This window comes from Cinclus cinclus, chromosome 3 (assembly GCF_963662255.1).
Source record: "Cinclus cinclus chromosome 3, bCinCin1.1, whole genome shotgun sequence".
In the NCBI taxonomy this organism is placed as follows: domain Eukaryota; kingdom Metazoa; phylum Chordata; class Aves; order Passeriformes; family Cinclidae; genus Cinclus; species Cinclus cinclus.
In genome coordinates this window covers 112,808,942-112,822,183 of record NC_085048.1, presented here as the reverse complement: position 1 = coordinate 112,822,183, position 13,242 = coordinate 112,808,942, and the positions used below count along the sequence as shown (strand labels likewise).

At 42.1% G+C, this 13,242-nt stretch overlaps 1 protein-coding gene across 1 annotated transcript in view; it reads right to left on the bottom strand.

Annotated features, from left to right (window-relative positions):
* C1D (C1D nuclear receptor corepressor) overlaps positions 1–3,566 on the bottom strand; it is an 11,752-nt gene extending 8,186 nt beyond the window's left edge. The window contains exon 1 of the mRNA XM_062489461.1: positions 3,511–3,566. The gene's annotated coding sequence lies outside the window, so the exon portion shown is untranslated. The remainder of the gene's footprint in view (positions 1–3,510) is intronic.
* Between the last annotated feature and the right edge of the window lie 9,676 nt (positions 3,567–13,242).

Below are 13,242 nucleotides of genomic sequence, written 5' to 3'. Positions count from 1 at the left end.
CAAAACCCAACTTCCCTTCCTGCCTCCAGCAAAACCCTGTCATACTGAAAGATAAAAACTCTAATTAGGCCTTAAGTACTTCTATGAGGGATTTTGCTGAGGATACATTGTGAAAGTAGGGGGAGCTACATGTATCTGTCAACATGGCAATAGGAAACCATTTAAGCAGAAATGAAAAATGCTGGGTGTTAGCATCATGCACGTGGTTTTCAACGGGAATTAAAGCTGCAAGTTCAGGATAAAAATGGTGTACTTGAAATATTTTGTAACATGTAAACAGAAGACAAAGAGAGGTTTAGCATTCTGCTAAATACTGAATTCACGCATCATGTTAATTCTTACATATTCCTAAAGCACTAAAAGGCCTTTTCGTCATACTTAGCTCAGATCTCTTATTTTTTCCGATTATTCACCTAATAAAAATGAGATTAGGTAATTAGATTATTTCTTCTTTTCACAGATATTTACAGATTGCATAGAGGGAAAAAAACAAACTAGAGAAAACAAAAACAACCCCAAAACCTTTTGGTCAGGACACATAAAACTGCTGTCAAATTCAAAATAAACACATGAACATCATCAATAGGGCAAACCATCTCTGTCAGCTCCTGAAAACTGGCACTGTCCTCCCTCCTGTGAGTCCTGACTCACAAACTGCAGTGAATGCAGTTGATGCAGTCCAGCAAAGTGTAACTTCTGATCTAACACTGTAGTTCACTGCTGTGGCTGTAGGGCAACAGAACAACCAGCATCCTAAATTTAACGCTACCAGAGATGAGGATTAACTTCTTTGGCTACAAAACTCCTCAGGGCAAAGAAATCCATGTTTGCAAAGTTCTGAGTGCAAAAGGCTCTAATCTGTGACAGACACGCATTATTGCTGATAATAAATAATTACTTGCCCACTAGTCATCACGGTGTCCACTGGCCTGCTTTGCTTTGTCCTGTCAAGCCTGCTCGGGGCAGCTGGAAAGCAATCTAGAATAATCAGAGCGCTCCTGCAATGCCAACTCACAGTCCTGTGTGCAAGAAAGATTTCCATTGCAAAAGTAAAAAAGCCTAATATTAAATATCAGGTATACACCAGTTGGCTTATCTTGATCCCCTTAAAAATATCCCAACTCAAGCCATGGTAGTTAAGCAGGGCATGATTTGCACTATCTTACAACTGGGAAACAGCCAAGAAATCCCTGCCTTCAAAGCCAGGCTCCAGCCATCAGAAAAGGCTGCACAGAGCCATCCTACAAAACATCTATCGGTCTCTTGGTGACGGTGCTGAGCTTGAGCTTCAAAGGACTTGCAAAGTTCTCACCTGTTTTAAAAGGAGATTAAAATTTTAAGGGAGAGAATAATATCATAGGCTCATTTACACTTCAGCCAATAGTGGATATCCCATGGGAAAACAGTCATCTCAGCTTGGCTTAAACATCCCTCATTCCCCACAGCCCCATCTATATCCATTGATGCAAGCCTTCAACTCCATCTGCACAATTCATAAAGCACTTTTACTCTCTGTAATCAAATTCTTCATCCAAAATTCCTCATCAGATTCCTCAGTCCCAAATTCCTCATCTTTGACAACACAGTGGCTTGTTCTTCTGAACAAATCCAATTAACTTGGCTCTTGTTCAGCTCCAACCCATCAGTACACCCGGCATAAGTACAATAACAAAAGCAGATTTCTTCACGTACGTGCAGAACAGTTCTTCATGAGAGGTTTTCATAGAAGCTCCCACACATATGCTGTCACACTTCAGTTCAAGTTCACTCGAAAGTGATACTAAATTTGTGTCTCTGAACTGGTCTTTAAAACATATCTGTTTCTTGGCACTGAACCTACCAGGAACTTCTTGTGCAGCAAAAGACTGTCTCCTTGGACAAATCAGTTCACATGCAGTTGGGACAATAATCAATACCAAATACTTCTGTCCTACCAAACTTGCAGCAAACAGGAAATGACCTGCCTGCAGTTTGCACCTCCTGTATACTTGTAAACTATGGAGAGTTTGCTACTTCTCAAACCTGCTGCCACTCTCCACTGGTATTAGCATCATGAATAAGAATATCTGGAATTAAGGCCAAGAGGCTTTTTCAATCCTTTTAAACTGCTGACTTAGTTTCCTTTAGCAACTAGTTCCACAATACATGAACAAGCACTTCCCTCTACCAGAATGCAATTTTCTGTATTTGCAACTTGTCCCTCTCTGCACCGTTTTGAACAGCAATTCAAATCTGGTTTCTGGCTGAATTTTGCTGTGCTAATTATTATTTTTATTTGACTGCTCACTATCAGAAGCATGTTTACCCATTTTTTTGTTCAATATAATATGGTAACAGTGAGATGTTTTTGTTCTTAGCACCAATTTTACTGATGTGGGGAAAAAAACATCTACCTGGAGCTACGGTGGCGAGTCCATTCCAGTGTACTGTTTATTTATTTAGAGGAAAAGCAGACCACAGATGAAAACACAATGCTGAAAATCTTAAACCACTTCAGAGAGAAAGGTACTTATCAGAAAGGTCTGTGTGACTTGTGCACTGCTTTTGTGACATGAAGCCTGAAAATTCTACCAATGAATTTCAAGTTTCTCCCACTCTGAAGAAGAGCCTTGGGTTGAGTGTTTTCTCATTTCTTCACCAATGGTCATAGTGCCACAGGATTAGCAACATCCAGCTATTTTATATTTGAAGTGCATTTTTAAACTTTTAAAACCAAGAAATTCGCCAGACACATTTCAATGTTGATTTGAAAAATCCAGTTCTTCCACTTTTGTTTGTCTCAAAAATGAGGCCCTTTAATTGGCATCATCTAAAGTTTAATTTGCTAGCCAAAATCCATTCCATTCCTTGGACCGGCAGCAATTCAGCTTGTGGTCAGAAAGATGTGGCAAAGCGTAAGGAAGAGGGGGGGGGGGGGACATTTTGACCTTTGCAGCAACATGAGAGACAAAGAAGTTTAATTACAAGGCACTGGTGACTTTGAGTACCACCTGCCTTTCTGTTGGCTGCCCCTTAAATGTGCACACTGCGCCTTCCCTTTGAAAAACTTTGCCGAGGTCTCAAAGCTCCTCAAGTTGCATTTTGTCGCAATTATTTTGTTAATTATTAACGGGAATGTATCCCTTTGCTGCCGACGGAACATCCATCCGCAAAAAAAAAAAAAAAGTTCCCATGTTCATTTTTTTTTGTTTCACGTACACGTAAGCAAGCCGCAAAGATGTCATACTTTAAATATTCGAGGCTCTTAAGCAACCTCCCTTAGTGAAAGGCGTCCCTGTCCGTAGCCGGGGGGTTGGAAGGATCTTTAAAATCCCTTCCAACCCAACCCACGCTGCGATTTCACAAACCGCGTTCACTACGCTCGCTAACAACGCCGGCAGCGCGCACAACCCGTGCGCAGCGGCCCTGCCTCCCGACAGCAACGCGCTCCCCCCGCTTCCCGAGGCTTCGGGACAGCCCTGAAGCCACGGGAAGTCCGCGGGGAGCCAGCCGGGGGGTGGCCGCTCTTACCTGGGGCAGGAGGACGAGCACGGCGTGCGGCTCCGGGCACGGCGTGGGGCTCCGGGCACGGCCGCAGCGGGGCGGGACCGCGCCCTCCACCGGCCGTGACGTCAAGGAGCGGAGCGGGAGGAGCGGCCTGGAGGGGAAGGGACTCGGGTTCCGTCAGTGCGCTCGGCAATAGGGTCCGCGAACAGCCGGGAAGTTTGGTTAGGGAAATCGTACGCTTGGCACAGAAGTGGGAAAGGAAAGGAGAAAGGAAAGGAAAGGAAAGGAAAGGAAAGGAAAGGAAAGGAAAGGAAAGGAAAGGAAAGGAAAGGAAAGGAAAGGAAAGGAAAGGAAAGGAAAGGAAAGGAAAGGAAAGGAAAGGAAAGGAAAGGAAAGGAAAGGAAAGGAAAGGAAAGGAAAGGAAAGGAAAGGTGAAAGGAGAAAGGAGAAAGGAAAGACTCATTTCTCTCTTTCTATGTAAATTAGTTCTTATGCACAGTCTATTCTATCAAGGGTCTTGAGTGGTCTTGATCCCCTCTACAGCCCAGGCCCACTTCTTGGCCTCATTCCTGTGCTTACACTCTGCTATGTTGTACTTATCTCCAAGAACTTCAGCAAGGATGTTTGTCCAAGAAAAGTAGTGCCCTACCTCCTCATGGCCCCTTTCTCCTGTCACAACTTGTCCTTCCTCACAGTACATGAATACCAGCAGTCTTTTGTTATTGCCAAGAATCCTTTTCTGATGGGATTCCTGTCTGATTCCCTGGCTCTACAGCCATGCAGATATCAGTGTTTGAGACACACACTGGGCCCTTTTCTTCTGGGATTCTGGGGAGATGCTCTTTTAAAGCAGGAACGTGCTTTCCAGCCACTGGATCCTCTGAGTGGAGAAGGTAAACAGCTGGCATGACATATCTCCAGCTGTTCCCAAGCTCTTGCAGTTGCTTCCTGGAAAAAGGGAGGCACGAGCTGTTTGTAGAGATGGTCTTCTAAAGCCAGAGATTACATGGAGTCATCCCAGGGGGTCTGCACTGGTTCCTGCTTGACACTGCACATGTTTGCCTCACCCTTAAGTGAGAGTTATTTTCTAATTGTGTTGTTGGCCGTGTTTTCCACTGTGTTTCTCCACAAGTGCAGAGGAGGCTACCACAATGACTGGAGAGAGAAACCATCTCTTCTACGAGGGAATTGGTTGTTCAGCCTGAAAGAGAAGTGGCTTAGAGGTGATCTATTTGCAGCCTCCAGTACCTGAAGGGAACCCACCAGAAAGACAGAGAGGGACTTTTTACAAGGGCATGTGACGACAGGACAAGGGGGAATGGATCCAAACTGAGCATAGTTTTAGATAAGGTCTTAGGAAAAAATTCTTGACTGTTAGTGTAGTGAGGCACTGGAGCAGGTTGTCCAGAGAAGTGAATGCCCCACCCCTAGAAATGTTCAAGGCCAGGCTGGATGGTGCTCTGAGCAATCTGGTCTAGTGGGTGTCCCTGCCTATGGCAGGGGATTAGATATAGAGGATCTTTAAGGTCCCGTCCAACCCAAGTCATTCTAGGGTTCTGTAAGATTTCAGCAAATAAATCTATGTTCAAAATGCAGTGGATTAATAATTCTCCACCACAAGAGCTCACTGACTGGAAGATTGTACCAACATATCTGTGTCTCCCAAAGACAAGATCCGCATTTTACAAGTTTACATTCTGATAAATAGTAAAGCAGAAGTAAGTATCTGGATCAAAAGTATTGGTATTACTTGCCAAAGACTTCTTTTTGCCTCCTGTTCACAATCTCATCTGAAGTTTATTGTAACTCAGGTTTTGCTGCCTATCCTCTCCAAGGCAGATCACGATAAGATCACTGGAGTCCTTCATCATAGTTGAAAAGGGCCTCCTCCCAGCTATAGATTACCAGGAGTTTGTATGTGGCTGACTAAACTGTGGTTGGTTGCCTGAAGGGAATGTGCTGAGCTAGCTTGCTCAGCAGCAGAGTTTCTAGAGAAATGGAAAAGCAGGTCCTTTTCTGGAGAAGGACAAGTTCAAGGCTGGGGAAAGTAGAGTTATAGCTCAAGGGGAAACAGGAGTAGAAGTCGGGGATCTGACCTATCTTCAGTATACCTCCCTGCACCTTCAATGCTTTTAAAAATACCACAAAATTGAGCCTCCTTTTAACAATTTGGTTTACATCATCTAAGGGCTATGCTATGTCAATTCTAATTAAATCAGTATGTACTGCAAATGAGAGTCTTTCTCCCTAGTCTGAGTTAGAAGCCTACCTAAAGCTCTTAAGATGTCATTGTTACTTGTTTACATCTTGTCTCCTTTTCCTACAGGAGATTTGGAGGTTTAACTTTTCTGTTTCAACCAAAAGTAGCTGCAAATGAATAAAAACCTGGGGTTTATGAGTGTTATAAAAGCAGCAGTCACAGGGATTATTTAAGAGCCTTTCAGCTATATGTGGGACACGTATAGGTAGTAGAATCACTGGGGTAGAGGATGGTATCCCTATTGTGAGCTAATATTTTAGTGTAATAATACAGACTTTCACTGCATTTTCTTAGCCATTTCTTATTTCAAAAAACACAGTCTTAATTGTTTTCTCATGTTAATTTTTACTAGTACAGCTACAGAATTATGTACTGTAAATAAAAGGGAATTTAGGAGAGTTTTCTTTTCAAAATGTTCAGAAATGGAATATTCTAAAGGGTAGCAGAGAATTAGCAAGACCTGCACTCATCAATAGAATAATACTTTGCAGTTCTAGTATGCCAAATGTCTACTTAACATATGTTTAGTTCATTCTTACCTCAGTATTCACATGTCACAGAACAGGAAATACAGAGAGGGGATTTGATTGATAGACTAATTGATTTACCAAATGTTAGATAGAAATTGTTGCCCGAGTCTGATTTCCTATACCCAATATTTTGTTTCAATTACAAGATCAAAGGAAAATGCAACACATGCTGATCAATGTTCAGATTCAGCCAACTGTGTTTGTAGAAGATTGTATCCATGTAGAGCATTAATGCAGTACAGACTATGCTCTGCATTCCCCGACCATACAGCGTGGCTCTGTCTCCTTCTACTGGTTTACATTTGTTATAGATTTGTTCCTACTGGCTCTGGACTACTACAGATTTATACTTTTGTTCAGTTAACCTACACTGAGTGCCAAACCTTGGAATTTCTTGAGCCAATTCACTCAGGAGATTATTAGGTATAAAAACATTCCTTTTCTGCTTAAAAGGGCTGTACTGCCTGTTTGGTTTTCAAGAGCAGTGAGTGAGAAGTCAAGAATTCACATTTATCCCAGCTAAAATCTGGTAGAGATATAGCTCATATAATTCAATTGGTTTATGCTGGTGCCACTCTGAAAATATATTATTTTATTATATTATATATGTATATCTATAGACAAGTCTATCCATGAAAAGCTGTACTGGTATATAGTACATAATGGAAACCATTTCACTGAGAGGCCTATGAATGATTATTAATTTTTCTCTTATCATTCCATGTGGAGAGGCTTACAGCTGGTCTGTGGGCCAGAGAGGGTTAATGGACAAGGTTTTATTTCTGAAAAGTATTCTATCTATCAAGGCTGTTGGTCTGGAGACTAAGAAGAGAAGAAGGAGACAAGGGAAAAAAACCCTGGAGCTGGGAAAAGTATTTCTAGAAAAGTTTTGTGGAAAACGAGGTAGTGGTGGTTTTTACACCAATCAACGTCATGTTGATTTATTGTAACTGGTGAACAAAGTATAAACTTTGTAGAGTGTATAAAAGACAGTTGACTGCTGTAATGAGGGGGATATTAGCCTTCTGAGATGTAGTGTGTCTATTTGTATGTCACACCCGCCCCAACAGTGACAGTTCCTGAAACAAGAGAAAACAATCCTGAATATTTTTGCCAAAGTAGTCAAAGTGACAGGCACCTTTAACATAATTACTGCATTATTGTGATGCATCTTATCCGCTGTATGTAAAAAATAATGATTCCTGACAAGTCAATATTCTTTGTGGAGCAAACGTGGAGGCCAAATCCTGTAGTCTTGGCCTCACTGGAATCATTATACAGCCTGGGTCATGCAAAGCACCACAGCCTGACATACAGACCAGCCATGGCCATCTCCCTGAAGCAATGCCACTGACAAAGCTTTGAGAGACGTCATGCAGAAGACAGTGTAAATGAAAAAATATAGCATGGATTCTTCTGCTGTGAATCTGGTGTGAATATAACAAAGATTACTAGAAGCTACTTGTAACAAAACGGTTAATAAACCATTGGCAGGATAAAAATACAGACTCTAAAATCAGACCAAAAATCTGGCAAGCAGACTAGTTTGGGAGATGTTTGTGTGTGTAGTACACGTCTCTGAAGGGCACCTTGGGCCTTTTGGAATAGGCATTTTGTTTTTGTGAGGCCCACTTCTTGGCAGTGTAATATAATGAATTTGCAATCTAATTTCTTTGCAGTGTAATTTAATGAATCTGCAATCCCATGTGTGGGCAGACCAGTGAGTTACCAGAAGAGGGTGTAGCAGGAGTAAACTGAAGCACAAACATCCATCTGCTTGCCAATATTGCCTGACGCTCACTTGTTCCTTGGTGGAAGAAGGGTGAGTACCCAAGGCTTCCTCTGGTAAATCAAAAGACAAACATTCCTCAAAGGACAGTGACAGGCAGCTGCCTGGCTCGATGCCCTGTTTATGGGAATTTATGTCTCTGCCTAAATTCTGCTGAGACCAGATGTATGCAGGGAGGGAGGGCAGGGTTAGTGATTTTACAGTGATTTACTACAATGCAGATGGTGAGATCAGAAAGAGAGACCAAGGTATCTATCTGGCTGCCAGTTTTGTTTTTCTTACTTGCTAGATGGGGTAAGAAGGGGAAGAGAGTCTTGAGGATAACCCACATTTTCAGCAATTAAAAATTCTATAGTGACATTAACACAGTGGAAAAGAAATGTTACCTCCAAAATTTTCCATGTTCTGTTACACTTTGCTGAATTTATGGGCAGCGTATGTGGCAGCCTAAGCCCAAGTGAACTTAGCCTCACCTTTCAGTTAAAATGCTCTGGAAATGCCTTTTTTTTTTCTATATTCAGATTAAATTAGAATGGCTTTAAACCTACTAAACACAGTCTCTTTTTCTCTTTCGAAAACACAAGATTTCTAATCAAAATACAGATGCAAAAGTACATGGAAAGAGGAAAACTGAGATTGGTGTATCTTTGATTTAGGGAGGAAAAAATAACATAATTCAATAAGACTAGTTTAAGCCCTCTAATTAAAGCTTTTTTAAAATAACAGATAGGGAGTATGAGATCTACACTGAGATAGTGATAGTTGGTACAGATCAAAAGAGCTTGTGTTCATGCCAGCTAGATTAAATGACAGGATGTGGTGAAGTACTGGGTTACTTTACATACAAAGCCTTATTTACTGAATGTATATATATCTATTAGGTTAAAGGCATTTATATATGGAAAGTGTAGAAATAAATTGAAAGCAATCTCTCATGTGTAGAGTATTTGTTCTGATACTATTCTAAGACTGCATTTCTTCCAATTAGTATGTAAAGCTGTAATATTTTTACAAAGTGAAAGATTTTGGAAGCAAATTGTAGTAGAAATTGAGGTTTGTTTTGCAAATGCATTATCATTCCACCTGCCTCACTTGTTAGCTCCCGTTCCTAAATTCAATGGAATAACATATTTTGTACTCTGTTTCAGCAGAAAGCCTAAGACAACTTTAGGACTAAATTAAACTTATGACCCCAATTGTAGTTTTCATTTTAAAGTGTGTTTCAATATTTTTTTATCTGTACATGCCCACTGAAGCAGGATAGAAGTCTTTGGCCTAACTCAGCGTGGCTGCTGTTAATGTTTCTTGGACACTCTGCAACAGCAGGATATGGGAGGAAGGGAATGAAACGTCAGGAAGGGGAAACTCTGCCTGATATAAAGATGGCACAGGCCTGTGCCATCACACACTTCTGCAAGACAGGAGTGTCTGCCCCTCACATCTACTGAACAGACCACAAAATCCTGCCTGGTCGAGCTGTGTCAGAGAGAAATAAAGGAGGGTTTCTGTCATCTCTGCAGAAAGACTGATGACCTAAAAATAAAAGGTTTAGCTTTGGAGGCAACTGAACTGGTTTCATTATCTGCAATTACCTGAATTTTGCCAGTGGTGGGTTCTACTGTAAGTAGAACTCCAAAAACAGCTGGGACTCAGGGAGTTAACTAGGAATTTACTTGAAGGAAAAAGTAATTTCAGCTGCAAAGCTGTAACAGTCTGTTAGTGAGCAACTGATACAATGTAATCTGGTAAACAGTCTGAGCTACTATTTCTGATCCACTCTCACATGAAAAGGTCCCATCATGTCTCAGTTGCTGTTCTGTAGGCTTTACTGCTCTTCTGCAACCCACATGTCCTCTCGCTTCAGAGAATGTTTTCAATGTTTCATAACCTTAAAATCACAAGCTACCTAGGAGAGCTTGCCTGTGCTTATTTATGCTGCTGATGGACTTTCCATACTGATGAAAAATACTCAGCTTCACTGCCATGCTTAAGAACCATATAATCATACCATTGTTTAGAAAAGAATCCTTGGGAAAGATCATCGAGTTAACTCAGCACTGCCAAGACCACCAGTAAACCATGTCTCTAAGTGCCACATGTACATGGTCCTTTTAAATACTGCTAGGGATGGTGACTTCATGTCCCTGGGCAGCCTTTTCCAAAGCTCGATTACCGTGTCTTCACCACAGTGAAGAAAGTTTTCCAGATATCCAATCTGAACCTTCCCTGGTGCAAATTGAGGCCACTTCCTCATGTTGTTGCTTGTTACCTAGAAGAGGCCAACCCACATCTGGCCACAACTTCCTTTCAGAACAATAAGATCTCCCTTGGACCTTCTTTTCCCCAGGCTAAACAACCTCAGCTCCTTCAGCTGCTCTTTGTAAGACTTGTGGTCTTCTACTCAGGACTGAGGCAAATAAGGCAGTAAGTACCTCAGCCTTTACCTTCATCTTTTGTCACTGTGTTTCCTCTGGCATCCAATAAAGGATGGAGATCCTTCTTAGCCCTCCATTTGTTGCTGATGTGATTAAGATTGATTTTTTAATTTTTTTTTTAATTGCGTGGCAGTAGACAGGTTAAGTTTTGTCTCGGCTTTGGCCTTTCTAATTTTCTCTCTCCATAAAACTTCTTGACATTTTCATCCTCCTGAGTTGCCTGCCCCTTTTTCCACAGGTCATAAACTCTTTTTTTTTTCCGAAGTTCCAGCCAACACTCTGTTCAGCTGCACACTTCAGGACACTTCTCAACTGTTTCCTCTCTGCTGTATTTCTAGCAGACATCTGGTAAGTTGAAGTCCCCCACAAGAACAAGGACTAGCCATTGTGAAATTCCCAGCTGCTTATAGTGTCTTTCATCTGCCTCTTCACCCTGGATGGATAATCTCTAACAGATTCCCACCAGGGTATCTGACTTGTTGGCCTGACCCCCTGATTTTTACCCATAAAGGCTCAACCCTTCTGTCACCATCATTAAGCTCTAGACAATCAAAACACTCCTTAATATACATGGCTACCCCAGAAGAAAGTCAGGGTTCCAAGCCAAGACTCTCAGCCTTGGGTGCCTCTTGCACATTGACAAAAGTAGAATTGCTCTAGAAAGGAGGCCCCAATCCATACATTCTCCACAGGCTGTTTTTGCTGCCAGGCATAACAGAAGAGGGAACTTACAGGTGCTTTCACATGGTTCTGCACCTCAGCTCTCTCTGCACATCCCCAGATATGGAGATGGTGACAGAAGATTTAACTAAGATTGCAGAGGCAGAGGAGTACAGGCAGGAGAGGGGGAGATCTCTTGGAAAGAGAGAAAAGTACTCTTTGAAGATAAATCTGTCCCAGAGGCTGTAGTGGTACTAAGCTGAACAGCAATGGGCTCATTCTTTTGCTCAGAGACTGACTGATAAAATGTGGGATGGGACCATACCATTAAACTGAAATTGTCTCCAAAGCAGGGCTGCCACACACTTATTGCCTCCTACTCATGCTACAGTCCTGAATCACATCAGCAAAGCATTGGGCCAGTTGGCCCAGATCAACCATTTAAAAATGTAACACTGAAGAATACTATTGGGAAGAGATGCCCTGCTCTGATCACCTTTCTTGCAGGGTCCCACAAAACTTCTGTGACAATTGCCTTTTTTGTGGCTGAGGAGGAGACAGACCAGAATGTGAGGCAGCTGTTCACTGACTTTGAGACCCTGGATACTCTTGCAGCCATCAGGAAACACTAGTCCACTTCCAGGGTTCTCTGTGGGACAATGTTGTGCAACTCCCAAAGGCAGGCTGTGCTGTGAGAAGCAGGTCCTCCCAGAAAGGCCAGCAAGTAATAGAAATGTTTCACAGCTAAGGCTAGAACTGGTCACCATCACCAAGTCGCCAAATAGTTCTGGCCCAGTTCCACAGAAATCCTGTCTTGTCGTTCCTCTGGGCTGAACCTGCACTGCAGTCCCACAGCTGCTCTTCACAATGCACTCCAAGTGATACAGCTCTTGGCTCCTGCCTGAGTCAACAGCTGCCCTTGCTCACAGTACTGGGACTTGGGTTTGCTACTGCAAAATATTTTGCCTATATAAAGGCTTGAAATATGTGCTAGATATACAGACTGTGGTCTGAACATTTTGGAGGAGTGGGCAGTTCTGTTTAGAGTGCATGTTACTGAGAACTTGACAGCAAAAGCATCACAAGCAAGAAAAAGGATTAATAATGGGGTAAAAAAAGCAGAAAATCAATGTACTTTCCTGGCACTTTGTCAATACCAACTTCAGACAACTTAATTACAGAGTTGAATATGCAGGCCACAAGCCTCTTACTTATAAATCAGCCAGCTTAACCAAACAATCCCTCTTTGCTATCAACTCTATTTGAAAGGAGTAATTTGGGGAAGATGAGCTGAACTGTATTGACAGGCTGTGTCTGCTGTCTCTGAAGGAATCACTGAAGAGATGTCTTTTTCTATGCAGATCCCATCTTCCTTCTTTGTACAAATTCCATGATGTCCCTAATAGAATCAGTGGTTGTGAACAGGTGAGAACACAGCATTGTAGCTTCCCATACCGAGTTACCACTTGCCTTACATTGCTTAAAATTCAGTCCAAGTCATGCCTAAAATGTAAATTATTTTTTTTTTTTGTTGATGAAAACTATATACTGCATGCAAATACTGACTCCATGCAATCAAACCCCGGAGGGCTGTAATCACCAAGGACGTGTACAAATGGTGAAATTAAAAATAATTATATCAGTGTGAAACAGAAAACCCAGACCCGATAGTTGTGGATCTGGGCAGCATCTTGTTAAAAAAACCACAAAGCACAACCCCAAAAAACACGTAACATGTTGCTGTGTATGGGCTGCAGTCATGCCCATGAAGATTTTTTTCCTTCCATGACACGCAGGGATGGTTTGCACAGGAAACAAGCGATAGCTGCCAGGCAGATACACTTGTTCAATGTAGTCACTCCAAATTTGGTAGCACATTCCATTTTCTGGCCTTGGGCGAGGCAGGGGTTTTTCCAGAGCACTCCTCAGTGCTGTGTCAGAGAGCATTTGGTCTGTGCATGACATCCCAGACGCATTATGATTTTATTTAGAACACCCTTTAGCTCTGCAGGCTGCAGAGGCAAGGTGCCACTCTTCAGCAAGACGGGTAAGGACTATAAATAGAGCAGGCTGGGCTGCCAA